Raw genomic sequence first — 17,443 nt, 5'->3', positions numbered from 1 at the left:
CGATGGGGTGCAGGCCATCATTGCCGCGAGAGCCCCATCTGCCGCTGCTCTACGCTGCGGCCTACCACCACTTATCTCCCCCCCCCATGGCCTCTCCGCCTGTGACCTCCCCCACTGCCCTCTCCCACTGGGCCCCAGATGCCCAACTAATTATTTCCAAAGCCTCCCTCAGAGCCTCCGCATCAACCCGGCCCTTTTTGCCGGCTCTCTGGCCCACCATCGTGCACTACTAATCTGATTGTGCACAATATATATGCCCCCTGCAAATGAACCTAACAAACCTAAGCCCCCGAGCCAAAACTACCCATGGACCTAATCCCCAAACTGAAAAAATGCTAGCTTTGAAACTAGCTTTTTTTTTTTTAAACCCCCCCCCCCATTTCCAACCACCCCCTGCACCCCCTGCATAGCCCACCCTTTTTCCCACTCCCTTACGAGCTGCTTCGCTCGAAAAAAAAAAAACCCACAGGACCCCCCCCACCCTCCACCCCCCTGCTCAAAAACCCCTTCCTTTCCTTAAACCCCCTATTACTGCTTTCCCTTTCTTTTTATTAAATTCTTTTTTTTTTTTTTTATTACTGCCCCCCACTCCGTCTACCCCGCTCCACCGCCCCCCCCTCCCCCTAGTGGCCCCAACGCCGCACCGCAGTACCTTCTTAAACTCAATGGGATCATAACAGGGGGAGCAGTCCCTTTAAGAGGGCCGCTCTGCCCCCTCCCTGCTGCACGCCGGCACCGCACACTATGAAAAGAAGCCCAGCACACGCGGGCTCAACTAACCCATGGCTCCCCACACTAAAGAGCCGCGGGGGCCGGCAACATCAATGCCGCGCCCTGCGGGCCCACACTACGGCCGTCGAGGGAATGACCGCCCAGCTCCCTCACTAAAAAAAAAAAAAAAAAAAAAAAAAAAAACCCAAATGCCGCCTCGAACCACCCGCCCTGCTGAAAGCCAACCCGCGGGCGGCGGCTTCGGTAAGGAGGGGGCGGGGGGGGTACCTTATGTACGGTACCCCCGACTATTCGGGTCCCGCGACCCCCGCCCTCATTAATTTTTTTTTTTTTTTTTTTTTTTTATATGCGGCGCCGCCGGCGCCGCCGCCGCCGTCGACACTCTCCCTCGGCCCTTATCTCCCCAATCCCCCTCCCGCTCCCCCTCCCCTCCCTATCCCCTACCTCAAACACCTCGTTAGGCCCCAATCAGGGAAGGCTCAGGAGCAGGCGACAGGACAATCATCAAGTCCTAACTGTCGCCTGCCTCCCGAAACTTCCCTGAGCCCTTAAATACCCCCCCCAGGAGGCGCTCTGCCCCACGGCCACTCGCTGGCCATGTGCATCGCCAAAAAACTCCCCGGGGGGAAACGCTTCGCGTTCCCTCCGGGGCCCCCCTTCCTAAAGCCTTCCAAGGAGCTCCACAAGATAGTGTTCAGAATGCTTTATAACACCCATTATTAGCCGTAACCCGCTAGACGTATTGAAACGTGCTAAAAACTAGCAAACACAGCTAGAAAATGTACTTTCCTCGCGTTTTGGTAAATGCGAATTCTGGTGGATTCCCATTTTGTACTCTGTTCGTGCGTTTGTTCAGTCGAATCCTGTTCTTTTGAACCACTCTTCTCCCATAAAAGGGAGGATCAAAATGTGTTGTTCACAGGCTGAATTTATACTGCTGAAATGATCGCTTCCCTGCTCTCTGGTTTAGACGCGTGTACCCTGCATTTACCAAAACGCGAGGGAAGTACATTTTCTAGCTATTTTTGCTGGTTTTAGCACGTTTTAATACGTCTAGCGGGTTACAGCTATATGTTGAATAATGGGGTTATAAAGAATTCTGAACACTGTGTCTTGTGGAGCTCATTGGAAGGCTGTAGGAAGAGGAGTGAAGGCAGGGAACACGCATCTAAACCAGAGAGCTTGGAAGCGAGTACATGCAACACGGTGCAGGGAGCAGGAACAGAAAGGAGGAACGCCTCTGAGGAGGAGCAGCTGGTAGTTACCCTGCTCTGGAGAGGAGAATGTGATCACCAGGGGAGTGCAGCCTGTAAACTAAAAGGGAGGATGACCACAAGGCAACTGTATTAATAGATGGCAAATACACGTTCCAAAACAGTCAGGAAAGCTGATAATGCCTTGAAGATTTCAACCGTATACATTCAGCCTGTGAACCTGTGAACAGCAGTAGATGTTGAACCCCCCTTGTATGGGAGAACAGTGGTTAAAAACTTCAGGATTCGACAACAAACGCACGGACAATGTACATACATGGGAACCCATCAGAATTCGCATTTACAAAAACGCGAGGAAAGTACATTTTCTAGCTGGTTTTGCTAGTTTACAGCACATTTCAATACGTCTAGCGGGTTACGGCTATATGATGAATAATGGGTGTTATAAAGCATTCTGAGCACCGTGTATCTTTTGAAGCTCATTTGTTGATTTGAAGGCAGCGGGAAGAGGAGAGAAGGCAGGGAACACGCGTCTAAACCAGAGAGCTGGGAAGCGAGTGTTTGCAACGCGAAACGGTGCAGGGAGCAGGGACAGAAAGGGAGAACTCCACTGAGGAGGAACAGCTGGTAGGTAGCCTTCTTTGGAGATGAGAACTTGATCACCACGGGAGAGGATTGTTGAGAGGGTAACAGAGGGGGAGGTCTGAGATCAGAAAATCCTGAGTATTCCCTGCAGTGTGTAGGGCCAGTGACATGTACAGTTGCAGATCTCGTAAAAGTCCAGGTCAGGAAGCATACAGGTTCATGTTGAATTCTCCAAGTAGGCGGAGTTGAGTGGTAGGAGGCTAGGATGGAGAAGTCCATCCACTGAGAGAGGAAGGGGGTAGGCAAAAAGCCACGGTGAGAGAATGGCCAGGAAAGAGAGAATGCATGCAGACAAGGCATTCGTGAGAGGAGTCGGCCTGCAAAGGAAAGCAATTTACTACAGGAATCAAGGATGCTCCCCCCTCAAGAACGGTTGGATCTGGGCATGGAGAGGAACTTGTCATCAGGGAGGAAAGTGTCAAAGCTCGAGACAGCGCTGGCCGTCAACCATGTCTCGGTTAGACCAAGAACATCAAGGTCGGGTTCTTCCAGGAAATGGCAGATGTCAGATGAGTTTTTGAAACTGAGTGAGAGTTGAGAGTGGGGAGGGGTACAAATCAGTAATCCCTGCGGAGGTGTAGAAGGAGCCTGACCTAGGGCAGATGAGGAAGGAGAGAGGAAAGGAAGCAGAAGGGAGAGAGGAGACAGCAGGAGTGCATGATCCATCCGGGAGCTAGGAGTGGTGAGAAGGTTAGACGGGGAGGTCTGAGTCTCAGGATTGAAATGGGAAGTTCGATATCACATGTCATGCTATAGGAAGAGTCTCAGGATTGGAATGGGAAGGAGTTGGATATGACATCTCTTGTTATAGGGAGGGTCTCAGGTTTGGTATTAGAATCGCATCCTTTAGGAAGGGACTCGAGTTTGGTATTTTAAGGAGTGAGATAGTAAATCTCATCCTATCGGAAGGGTCTCGGGTTTGGTATTGGAAGAAATGAGATTTCAAATCTCAGGCTGTGGGAATGGTCTCGGGTTTGGTATTGGAAGGGGTGAAAATCACATTTCATGCTACAGGAAGGGTCACAAGTTTGGAATGGGAAGGAGTTGGATATCACATATACTACGAGAAGGGGCTCAGGTTTGGTATTAGAAGCATAGAGATATCAGATCTCATGTTATAGGAAGGGTCTCGATTGGAATGGGAAGGAGTTAGATATCACATCTCATGCTATAGGGAGGATCTCAGTTTTGATATTAGAAGCATTGAGATATCACATATGCTATTGGAAGGGTCGCAGTATTTGAATTGGAAGGAGTTGGATATCCCTTCTCATGCTATAGGAAGGGTCTCAGGTTGGAATGGGAAGGATTTGGATATCACATCTCTTGCTATAGGAAGGGTCTCAGGTTTTTTATTAGAAACATTGAGATATCACATCTCATGCTATAGGAAGGGTTTAAGGATTGGAATGGGAAGGAGTTGGATATCCCTTCTCATGCTATAGGAAGGGTCTCAGGTTGGAATGGGAAGGATTTGGATATCACATCTCTTGCTATAGGAAGGGTCTCAGGTTTTTTATTAGAAGCATTGAGATATCAAGTCTCATGGTATAGGACGGGAGTTTGATATCACATCATGCCATGGTATGGGTCTCAGGTTTTGTAGAAGCATTGGGATATCACATCTCATGCTATCGGAAGGGTATCAGGATTGGATTTGGAAGGAGTTGTTGGATATCCCATCTCATGCTATAGGAAAGGTCTCAGGTTGGAATGGGAAAGAGTTGGATATCACATCTCATGTTATAGGAAGGGTCTCAAGATTGGAATGGGAAGGACTTGGATATCACATCTCATGCCATAGGAAGGGTCTCAGGTTTGGTATAAGCATTGAGATATCACATCTCTGCTATTGGAAGGGTCTCAGGATTGGATTGGGAAGGAGTTGGATATCCCTTCTCATGCTATAGGAAGGGTCTCAGGTTGGAATGGGAAGGAGTTGGATATCACATCTCATGCTATAGGGAGGGTTTCAGGATTGGAATGGGAAGGAGTTGGATATCACATCTCATGCTAAAGGGAGGGTCTCAGGTTTGGATGGGGAAGGATTTGGATATCACATCTCATGTTATAGGAAGGATCTCAGGTTTGGTATTAGAAGCATTGAGATATCATATCTCATGCTATCGGAAGGATCTCAGGTTTGGTATTAGAAGCATTGAGATATCACATCTCACGCAATAGGAAGGGTCTCAGGATTGGAATGGGAAGGACTTGGATATCACATCTCATGCTAAAGGAAGGGTCTCAGTTTTGGTAGAAGCATTGCGATATCACATCTCATGCTATAGGAAGGGTCTCGGGATTGGAATCGGAAGGAGTTGGATATCACATCTCATGCTATAGGAAGGGTCTCAGGTTTGGTATAAGCATTGAGATATCACATCTCTGCTATCGGAAGGGTCTCAGGATTGGATTGGGAAGGAGTTGGATATCACATCTCATGTTATAGGAAGGGTCTCCGGATTGGAATGTGAAGGATTTGGATATCACATCTCATGCTAAAGGAAGGGTCTCAGGTTTGGAATGGGAAGGAGTTGGATATGACATCTCTTGTTATAGGGAGGGTCTCAGGATTTGAATGGCAAGGTGTTGGATATCACATCTCATGCCATAGGAAGGGTCTCAGGTTTGGTATAAGCATTGAGATATCACATCTCTGCTATAGGAAGGGTCTCAGGTTTTTTATTAGAAACATTGAGACATCACATCTCATGCTATAGGAAGGGTTTAAGGATTGGAATGGGAAGGAGTTGGATATCCCTTCTCATGCTATAGGAAGGGTCTCAGGTTGGAATGGGAAGGATTTGGACATCACATCTCTTGCTATAGGAAGGGTCTCAGGTTTTTTATTAGAAGCATTGAGATATCAAGTCTCATGGTATAGGACGGGAGTTTGATATCACATCATGCCATGGTATGGGTCTCAGGTTTTGTAGAAGCATTGGGATATCACACCTCATGCTATCGGAAGGGTATCAGGATTGGATTGGGAAGGAGTTGGATATCCCTTCTCATGCTATAGGAAGGGTCTCAGGTTGGAATGGGAAGGAGTTGGATATCACATCTCATGCTATAGGGAGGGTTTCAGTTTTGATATTAGAAGCATTGAGATATCACATCTCATGCTATCGGAAGTGTCTCAGGATTGGAATGGGAAGTAGTTGGATATCACATATGCTAAAGGAAAGGTCTCAGGTTTGGAAGGGGAAGGATCTCACATCTCATGTTTTAGGACGGGTCTCAGGTTTGGTATTAGAAGCCTTGAGATATCACATCTCATGGTATAATAAGGGTCTCAGGATTGGAATGGGAAGGAGTTGGATATCACATCTCAAGCTATTTCAGGATTGGAATGGGAAGGAGTTTGATATCACATCTCAAGCTATAGGAAGGGTCTCAGGTTTGGGAAGGGAAGGATTGGGATTTCACATCTCATGTTATAGGATGGTTCTCATGTTTGGTTTTAGAAGCATTGAGATATCACATCTCATGCTATCGGAAGGGTCTCAGGTTTGGAATGGGAAGGAGTTGGATATCACATCTCATGTTATAGGAAGCATCTCAGGTTTGGTATTAGAAGCATTGAGATATCACATCTCATGCTATAGGAAGGGTCTCAGGATTGGAATGTGAAGGATTTGGATATCAAATCTCATGCTAAAGGAAGGGTCTCAGGTTTGGTATAAGCATTGAGATATCACATCTCTGCTATCGGAAGGGTCTCAGGATTGGATTGGGAAGGAGTTGGACATCCCTTCTCATGCTATAGGAAGGGTCTCATGTTGGAATGGGAAGGAGTTGGATATCATATCTCATGTTATAGGAAGGGTCTCAAGATTGAAATGGGAAGTATTTGGATATCACATCTCTTGCTATATGAAGGGTCTCAGGTTTTTTATTAGAAACATTGAGATATCACGTCTCATGCTATCGGAAGGGTTTCAGGATTGGAATGGGAAGGATTTGGATATCATATCTCATGTTATAGGACGGGTCCCAGGTTTGGTATTAGAAGCATTGAGATATCACATCTTATGGTATAGGAAGGGTCTCAGGTTTGGAATGGGAAGGAGTTGGATATCACATCTCATCCAATAGGAAGGGTCTCAGGTTTGGAATGGGAAGGAATTGGATATCACATCTCATGTTATAGGAAGGATCTCAGGATTGGAATGGGAAGGAGTTGGATATCCCTTCTCATGCTATAGGAAGGGTCTCAGGTTGGAATGGGAAGGATTTGGATATCACATCTCTTGCTATAGGAAGGGTCTCAGGTTTTTTATTAGAAACATTGAGATATCACATCTCATGCTATAGGAAGGGTTTAAGGATTGGAATGGGAAGTAGTTGGATATCCCTTCTCATGCTATAGGAAGGGTCTCAGGTTGGAATGGGAAGGATTTGGATATCACATCTCTTGCTATAGGAAGGGTCTCAGGTTTTTTATTAGAAACATTGAGATATCACATCTCATGCTATAGGAAGGGTTTAAGGATTGGAATGGGAAGGATTTGGATATCACATCTCATGCTAAAGGAAGGGTCTCAGGTTTGGAACCGGAAGGATTTGGATATCACATCTCATGCTATCGGAAGGGTCTCAGGTTTGGTATTAGAAGCATTGAGATATCACATCTCATGCTATAGGATTGGTCTCTGGATTGGAATGTGAAGGATTTGGATATCACATCTCATGCTAAAGGAAGGGTCTCAGGTTTGGAATGGGAAGGAGTTGGATATGACATGTCTTGTTATAGGGAGGGTCTCAGGATTTGAATGGCAAGGAGTTGGATATCACATCTCATGCCATAGGAAGGGTCTCAGGTTTGGTATAAGCATTGAGATATCACATCTCTGCTATCGGAAGGGTCTCAGGATTGGATTGGGAAGGAGTTGGATATCACATCTCATGTTATAGGAAGGGTCTCCGGATTGGAATGTGAAGGATTTGGATATCACATCTCATGCTAAAGGAAGGGTCTCAGGTTTGGAATGGGAAGGAGTTGGATATGACATCTCTTGTTATAGGGAGGGTCTCAGGATTTGAATGGCAAGGAGTTGGATATCACATCTCTGCTATCGGAAGGGTCTCAGGATTGGATTGGGAAGGAGTTGGATATCCCTTCTCATGCTATAGGAAGGGTCTCATGTTGGAATGGGAAGGAGTTGGATATCATATCTCATGTTATAGGAAGGGTCTCAAGATTGAAATGGGAAGTATTTGGATATCACATCTCTTGCTATATGAAGGGTCTCAGGTTTTTTATTAGAAACATTGAGATATCACGTCTCATGCTATCGGAAGGGTTTCAGGATTGGAATGGGAAGGATTTGGATATCATATCTCATGTTATAGGACGGGTCCCAGGTTTGGAATTAGAAGCATTGAGATATCACATCTTATGGTATAGGAAGGGTCTCAGGTTTGGAATGGGAAGGAGTTGGATATCACATCTCATCCAATAGGAAGGGTCTCAGGTTTGGAATGGGAAGGAATTGGATATCACATCTCATGTTATAGGAAGGATCTCAGGATTGGAATGGGAAGGAGTTGGATATCACATCTCTTGCTATAGGAAGGGTCTCAGGTTTTTTATTAGAAACATTGAGATATCACATCTCATGCTATAGGAAGGGTTTAAGGATTGGAATGGGAAGGAGTTGGATATCCCTTCTCATGCTATAGGAAGGGTCTCAGGTTGGAATGGGAAGGATTTGGATATCACATCTCTTGCTATAGGAAGGGTCTCAGGTTTTTTATTAGAAACATTGAGATATCACATCTCATGCTATAGGAAGGGTTTAAGGATTGGAATGGGAAGGATTTGGATATCACATCTCATGCTAAAGGAAGGGTCTCAGGTTTGGAACCGGAAGGATTTGGATATCACATCTCATGTTATTTGACCGGTCTCAGGTTTGGTATTAGAAGCATTGAGATATCAAGTCTCATGGTATAGGACGGGAGTTTGATATCACATCATGCCATGGTATGGGTCTCAGGTTTTGTAGAAGCATTGGGATATCACATCTCATGCTATCAGAAGGGTATCAGGATTGGATTTGGAAGGAGTTGTTGGATATCCCATCTCATGCTATAGGAAAGGTCTCAGGTTGGAATGGGAAAGAGTTGGATATCACATCTCATGTTATAGGAAGGGTCTCAAGATTGGAATGGGAAGGACTTGGATATCACATCTCATGCTGTAGGAAGGCTCTCAGGTTTGGAAAGGGAAGGAGTTGGATATCACATTTCATGTTAGAGGTAGGATCTCAGGTTTGGTATTAGAGGCATTGAGATATCACATCTCATGCTATCAGAAGGGTATCAGGATTGGAATGGGAAGGAGTTGGATATCACATCTCATGCTAAAGGGAGGGTCTCAGGTTTGGATGGGGAAGGATTTGGATATCACAATTCATGTTATAGGAAGGATCTCAGGTTTGGTATTAGAAGCATTGAGATATCACATCTCATGCTATCGGAAGGATCTCAGGTTTGGTATTAGAAGCATTGAGATATCACATCTCATGCTATAGGAAGGGTCTCAGGATTGGAATGGGAAGGACTTGGATATCACATCTCATGCTAAAGGAAGGGTCTCAGTTTTGGTAGAAGCATTGCGATATCACATCTCATGCTATAGGAAGGGTCTCAGGATTGGAATCGGAAGGAGTTGGATAACACATCTCATGCTATAGGAAGGGTCTCAGGTTTGGTATAAGCATTGAGATATCACATCTCTGCTATCGGAAGGGTCTCAGGATTGGATTGGGAAGGAGTTGGATATCACATCTCATGTTATAGGAAGGGTCTCCGGATTGGAATGTGAAGGATTTGGATATCACATCTCATGCTAAAGGAAGGGTCTCAGGTTTGGAATGGGAAGGAGTTGGATATGACATCTCTTGTTATAGGGAGGGTCTCAGGATTTGAATGGCAAGGTGTTGGATATCACATCTCATGCCATAGGAAGGGTCTCAGGTTTGGTATAAGCATTGAGATATCACATCTCTGCTATCGGAAGGGTCTCAGGATTGGATTGGGAAGGAGTTGGATATCCCTTCTCATGCTATAGGAAGGGTCTCAGGTTGGAAAGGGAAGGAGTTGGATATCACATCTCATGCTATAGGGAGGGTTATAGTTTTGATATTAGAAGCATTGAGATATCACATCTCATGCTATCGGAAGTGTCTCAGGATTGGAATGGGAAGGAGCTGGATATTACATCTCATGCTAAAGGAAGGGTCTCAGGTTTGGAACGGGAAGGAGTTGGATATCCGATCTCATGTTATAGGAAGGGTCTCAGGTTTGGTATAAGCATTGAGATATCACATCTCTGCTATCGGAAGTGTCTCAGGATTGGAATGGGAAGGAGTTGGATATCCCATCTCATGTTATAGGACGGGTCTCAGGATTGTTATTAGAATCATTGAGATATCATATTGCATGCTGTTGGAAGGGTCTAAGGATTAGAATGGGAAAGACTTGGATATCACATCTCATGCTATAGGAAGGGTCTCAGGTTTGGTATAAGCATTGAGATATCAAATCTCATGCTATAGGAAGGGTCTCAGGATTGGAATGGAAGCAGTTGGATATCACATCTCATGTTATAGGAAGGATCTCAGGTTTGGTATTAGAAGCATTGAGACATCACATCTCATGCTATAGGAAGGGTCTCAGGATTGGAATGGGAAGGAGTTGGATATCACATCTCATGCTATAGGAAGGGTCTCAGGTTTGGTATAAGCATTGAGATATCACATCTCATGCTATAGGAAGGGTCTCAGGATTGGAATGGGAAGGAGTTGTATATGATATCTCATGCCGTAGGAAGGGTCTCAGGTTTGGTATAAGCATTGAGATATCACATCTCTGCTATCAGAAGATTCCAGGATTGGAATGGGAAGGAGTTGGATATCCCATCTCATGTTATAGGAAGAGTTTCAGGTTTGGTATTAGAAGCATTGAGATATCACATCTCATGCTATAGGAAGTGTCTCAAGATTGGAATGGGAAGGACTTGGATATCACATCTCATGCTATAGGGAGGGTCTCAAGTTTGATATTAGAAGCATTGAGATATCACATCTCATGCTATAGGAAGAGTCTCAGGTTTGGGAAGGGAAGGATTTGGATTTCACATCTCATGTTATAGGACGGTTCTCATGTTTGGTTTTTGAAGCATTGAGATATCACATCTCATGCTATCGGAAGGGTCTCAGGTTTGGTATTAGAAGCATTGAGATATCACATCTCATGCTATAGGATTGGTCTCTGGATTGGAATGTGAAGGATTTGGATATCACATCTCATGCTAAAGGAAGGGTCTCAGGTTTGGAAGGGGAAGGAGTTGGATATCACATCTCATGCCATAGGAAGGGTCTCAGGTTTGGTATAAGCATTGAGATATCACATCTCTGCTATCGGAAGGGTCTCAGGATTGGATTGGGAAGGAGTTGGATATCACATCTCATGTTATAGGAAGGGTCTCCGGATTGGAATGTGAAGGATTTGGATATCACATCTCATGCTAAAGGAAGGGTCTCAGGTTTGGAATGGGAAGGAGTTGGATATGACATCTCGTTATAGGGAGGGTCTCAGGATTTGAATGGCAAGGAGTGGGATATCACATCTCATGCCATAGGAAGGGTCTCAGGTTTGGTATAAGCATTGAGATATCACATCTCTGCTATCGGAAGGGTCTCAGGATTGGATTGGGAAGGAGTTGGATATCCCTTCTCATGCTATAGGAAGGGTCTCAGGTTGGAATGGGAAGGAGTTGGATATCACATCTCATGCTAAAGGAAGGGTCTCAGGTTTGGTAGAAGCATTGAGATATCACATCTCATGCTATCGGAAGTGTCTCAGGATTGGAATGGGAAGGAGCTGGATATTACATCTCATGCTAAAGGAAGGGTCTCAGGTTTGGAACGGGAAGGAGTTGGATATCCGATCTCATGTTATAGGAAGGGTCTCAGGTTTGGTATAAGCATTGAGATATCACATCTCTGCTATCGGAAGTGTCTCAGGATTGGAATGGGAAGGAATTGGATATCCCATCTCATGTTATAGGACGGGTCTCAGGATTGTTATTAGAATCATTGAGATATCATATTGCATGCTGTAGGAAGGGTCTAAGGATTGGAATGGGAAAGACTTGGATATCACATCTCATGCTATAGGAAGGGTCTCAGGTTTGGTATAAGCATTGAGATATCAAATCTCATGCTATAGGACGGGTCTCAGGATTGGAATGGAAGGAGTTGGATATCACATCTCATGTTATAGGAAGGATCTCAGGTTTGGTATTAGAAGCATTGAGACATCACATCTCATGCTATAGGAAGGGTCTCAGGATTGGAATGGGAAGGAGTTGGATATCACATCTCATGCTATAGGAAGGGTCTCAGGTTTGGTATAAGCATTGAGATATCACATCTCATGCTATAGGAAGGGTCTCAGGATTGGAATGGGAAGGAGTTGTATATGACATCTCATGCCGTAGGAAGGGTCTCAGGTTTGGTATAAGCATTGAGATATCACATCTCTGCTATCAGAAGAGTCTCAGGATTGGAATGGGAAGGAGTTGGATATCCCATCTCATGTTATAGGAAGAGTCTCAGGTTTGGTATTAGAAGCATTGAGATATCACATCTCATGCTATAGGAAGTGTCTCAGGATTGGAATGGGAAGGACTTGGATATCACATCTCATGCTATAGGGAGGGTCTCAAGTTTGATATTAGAAGCATTGAGATATCACATCTCATGCTATAGGAAGAGTCTCAGGTTTGGGAAGGGAAGGATTTGGATTTCACATCTCATGTTATAGGATGGTTCTCATGTTTGGTTTTTGAAGCATTGAGATATCACATCTCATGCTATCGGAAGGGTCTCAGGTTTGGTATTAGAAGCATTGAGATATCACATCTCATGCTATAGGATTGGTCTCCGGATTGGAATGTGAAGGATTTGGATATCACATCTCATGCTAAAGGAAGGGTCTCAGGTTTGGAATGGGAAGGAGTTGGATATGACATCTCTTGTTATAGGGAGGGTCTCAGGATTTGAATGGCAAGGAGTTGGATATCACATCTCATGCCATAGGAAGGGTCTCAGGTTTGGTATAAGCATTGAGATATCGGGTCTCAGGATTGGAATGGGAAGGACTTAGATATCACATCTCATGCTATATGGAGGGTCTCAGTTTTGATATTAGAAGCATTGAGATATCACATCTCATGCTATCGGAAGGGTCTCAGGATTGGAATGGGAGGAGCTGGATATCACATCTCATGCTAAAGGAAGGGTCTCAGGTTTGGAAGGGGAAGGATTTGGATATCACATCTCATGTTATAGGATGGGTTTCAGGTTTGGTATTAGAAGCATTGTGATATCACATCTCATGCTATAGGAAGTGTCTCAGGATTGGAATGGGAAGGAGTTGGATATAACATCTCATGCTATAGGAAGGGTTTCAGGTTTGGTAGAAGCATTGAGATATCACATCTCATGCTATAGGAAGAGTCTCAGGTTTGGGAAGGGAAGGATTTGGATTTCACATCTCATGTTATAGTATTGTTCTCATGTTTGGTTTTTGAAGCATTGAGATATCACATCTCATGCTATCGGAAGGGTCTCAGGTTTGGTATTAGAAGCATTGAGATATCACATCTCATGCTATAGGATTGGTCTCTGGATTGGAATGTGAAGGATTTGGATATCACATCTCATGCTAAAGGAAGGGTCTCAGGTTTGGAATGGGAAGGAGTTGGATATGACATGTCTTGTTATAGGGAGGGTCTCAGGATTTGAATGGCAAGGAGTTGGATATCACATCTCATGCCATAGGAAGGGTCTCAGGTTTGGTATAAGCATTGAGATATCACATCTCTGCTATCGGAAGGGTCTCAGGATTGGATTGGGAAGGAGTTGGATATCACATCTCATGTTATAGGAAGGGTCTCCGGATTGGAATGTGAAGGATTTGGATATCACATCTCATGCTAAAGGAAGGGTCTCAGGTTTGGAATGGGAAGGAGTTGGATATGACATCTCTTGTTATAGGGAGGGTCTCAGGATTTGAATGGCAAGGAGTTGGATATCACATCTCATGCCATAGGAAGGGTCTCAGGTTTGGTATAAGCATTGAGATATCACATCTCTGCTATCGGAAGGGTCTCAGGATTGGATTGGGAAGGAGTTGGATATCCCTTCTCATGCTATAGGAAGGGTCTCAGGTTGGAATGGGAAGGAGTTGGATATCACATCTCATGCTAAAGGAAGGGTCTCAGGTTTGGTAGAAGCATTGAGATATCACATCTCATGCTATAGGAAGGGTCTCAGGATTGGAATGGGAAGGACTTAGATATCACATATCATGGTATAGGGAGGGTTTCAGTTTTGATATTAGAAGCATTGAGATATCACATCTCATGCTATCGGAAGTGTCTCAGGATTGGAATGGGAAGGAGCTGGATATTACATCTCATGCTAAAGGAAGGGTCTCAGGTTTGGAACGGGAAGGAGTTGGATATCCGATCTCATGTTATAGGAAGGGTCTCAGGTTTGGTATAAGCATTGAGATATCACATCTCTGCTATCGGAAGTGTCTCAGATTGGAATGGGAAGGAATTGGATATCCCATCTCATGTTATAGGACGGGTCTCAGGATTGTTATTAGAATCATTGAGATATCATATTGCATGCTGTAGGAAGGGTCTAAGGATTGGAATGGGAAAGACTTGGATATCACATCTCATGCTATAGGAAGAGTCTCAGGTTTGGTATAAGCATTGAGATATCAAATCTCATGCTATAGGAAGGGTCTCAGGATTGGAATGGAAGGAGTTGGATATCACATCTCATGTTATAGGAAGGATCTCAGGTTTGGTATTAGAAGCATTGAGACATCACATCTCATGCTATAGGAAGGGTCTCAGGATTGGAATGGGAAGGAGTTGGATATCACATCTCATGCTATAGGAAGGGTCTCAGGTTTGGTATAAGCATTGAGATATCACATCTCATGCTATAGGAAGGGTCTCAGGATTGGAATGGGAAGGAGTTGTATATGACATCTCATGCCGTAGGAAGGGTCTCAGGTTTGGTATAAGCATTGAGATATCACATCTCTGCTATCAGAAGAGTCTCAGGATTGGAATGGGAAGGAGTTGGATATCCCATCTCATGTTATAGGAAGAGTCTCAGGTTTGGTATTAGAAGCATTGAGATATCACATCTCATGCTATAGGAAGTGTCTCAGGATTGGAATGGGAAGGACTTGGATATCACATCTCATGCTATAGGGAGGGTCTCAAGTTTGATATTAGAAGCATTGAGATATCACATCTCATGCTATAGGAAGAGTCTCAGGTTTGGGAAGGGAAGGATTTGGATTTCACATCTCATGTTATAGGATGGTTCTCATGTTTGGTTTTTGAAGCATTGAGATATTACATCTCATGCTATCGGAAGGGTCTCAGGTTTGGTATTAGAAGCATTGAGAATCACATCTCATGCTATAGGATTGGTCTCCGGATTGGAATGTGAAGGATTTGGATATCACATCTCATGCTAAAGGAAGGGTCTCAGGTTTGGAATGGGAAGGAGTTGGATATGACATCTCTTGTTATAGGGAGGGTCTCAGGATTTGAATGGCAAGGAGTTGGATATCACATCTCATGCCATAGGAAGGGTCTCAGGTTTGGTATAAGCATTGAGATATCACATCTCTGCTATCGGAAGGGTCTCAGGATTGGATTGGGAAGGAGTTGGATATCACATCTCATGTTATAGGAAGGGTCTCCGGATTGGAATGTGAAGGATTTGGATATCACATCTCATGCTAAAGGAAGGGTCTCAGGTTTGGAATGGGAAGGAGTTGGATATGACATCTCTTGTTATAGGGAGGGTCTCAGGATTTGAATGGCAAGGTGTTGGATATCACATCTCATGCCATAGGAAGGGTCTCAGGTTTGGTATAAGCATTGAGATATCACATCTCTGCTATCGGAAGGGTCTCAGGATTGGATTGGGAAGGAGTTGGATATCCCTTCTCATGCTATAGGAAGGGTCTCAGGTTGGAATGGGAAGGAGTTGGATATCACATCTCATGCTATAGGGAGGGTTTCAGTTTTGATATTAGAAGCATTGAGATATCACATCTCATGCTATCGGAAGTGTCTCAGGATTGGAATGGGAAGTAGTTGGATATCACATATGCTAAAGGAAAGGTCTCAGGTTTGGAAGGGGAAGGATTTGGATCTCACATCTCATGTTTTAGGACGGGTCTCAGGTTTGGTATTAGAAGCCTTGAGATATCACATCTCATGGTATAATAAGGGTCTCAGGATTGGAATGGGAAGGAGTTGTATATCACATCTCAAGCTATTTCAGGATTGGAATGGGAAGGAGTTTGATATCACATCTCAAGCTATAGGAAGGGTCTCGGGTTTGGGAAGGGAAGGATTGGGATTTCACATCTCATGTTATAGGATGGTTCTCATGTTTGGTTTTAGAAGCATTGAGATATCACATCTCATGCTATCGGAAGGGTCTCAGGTTTGGAAAGGGAAGGAGTTGGATATCACATTTCATGTTAGAGGTAGGATCTCAGGTTTGGTATTAGAGGCATTGAGATATCACATCTCATGCTATCAGAAGGGTATCAGGATTGGAATGGGAAGGAGTTGGATATCACATCTCATGCTAAAGGGAGGGTCTCAGGTTTGGATGGGGAAGGATTTGGATATCACATCTCATGTTATAGGAAGGATCTCAGCTTTTGTATTAGAAGCATTGAGATATCACATCTCATGCTATCGGAAGGATCTCAGGTTTGGTATTAGAAGCATTGAGATATCACATCTCATGCTATAGGAAGGGTCTCAGGATTGGAATGGGAAGGACTTGGATATCACATCTCATGCTAAAGGAAGGGTCTCAGTTTTGGTAGAAGCATTGCGATATCACATCTCATGCTATAGGAAGGGTCTCAGGATTGGAATCGGAAGGAGTTGGATATCACATCTCATGCTATAGGAAGGGTCTCAGGTTTGGTATAAGCATTGAGATATCACATCTCTGCTATCGGAAGGGTCTCAGGATTGGATTGGGAAGGAGTTGGATATCACATCTCATGTTATAGGAAGGGTCTCCGGATTGGAATGTGAAGGATTTGGATATCACATCTCATGCTAAAGGAAGGGTCTCAGGTTTGGAATGGGAAGGAGTTGGATATGACATCTCTTGTTATAGGGAGGGTCTCAGGATTTGAATGGCAAGGTGTTGGATATCACATCTCATGCGATAGGAAGGGTCTCAGGTTTGGTATAAGCATTGAGATATCACATCTCTGCTATCGGAAGGGTCTCAGGATTGGATTGGGAAGGAGTTGGATATCCCTTCTCATGCTATAGGAAGGGTCTCAGGTTGGAAAGGGAAGGAGTTGGATATCACATCTCATGCTATAGGGAGGGTTATAGTTTTGATATTAGAAGCATTGAGATATCACATCTCATGCTATCGGAAGTGTCTCAGGATTGGAATGGGAAGGAGCTGGATATTACATCTCATGCTAAAGGAAGGGTCTCAGGTTTGGAACGGGAAGGAGTTGGATATCCGATCTCATGTTATAGGAAGGGTCTCAGGTTTGGTATAAGCATTGAGATATCACATCTCTGCTATCGGAAGTGTCTCAGGATTGGAATGGGAAGGAGTTGGATATCCCATCTCATGTTATAGGACGGGTCTCAGGATTGTTATTAGAATCATTGAGATATCATATTGCATGCTGTAGGAAGGGTCTAAGGATTAGAATGGGAAAGACTTGGATATCACATC

This window comes from Ambystoma mexicanum, chromosome 10, assembly GCF_040938575.1.
Source record: "Ambystoma mexicanum isolate Mex_15411 chromosome 10, UKY_AmexF1_1, whole genome shotgun sequence".
Classification (NCBI taxonomy): Eukaryota; Metazoa; Chordata; class Amphibia; order Caudata; family Ambystomatidae; genus Ambystoma; species Ambystoma mexicanum.
The sequence above is the reverse complement of the archived record's forward strand: the minus strand, read 5'-3'. Positions refer to the sequence as shown.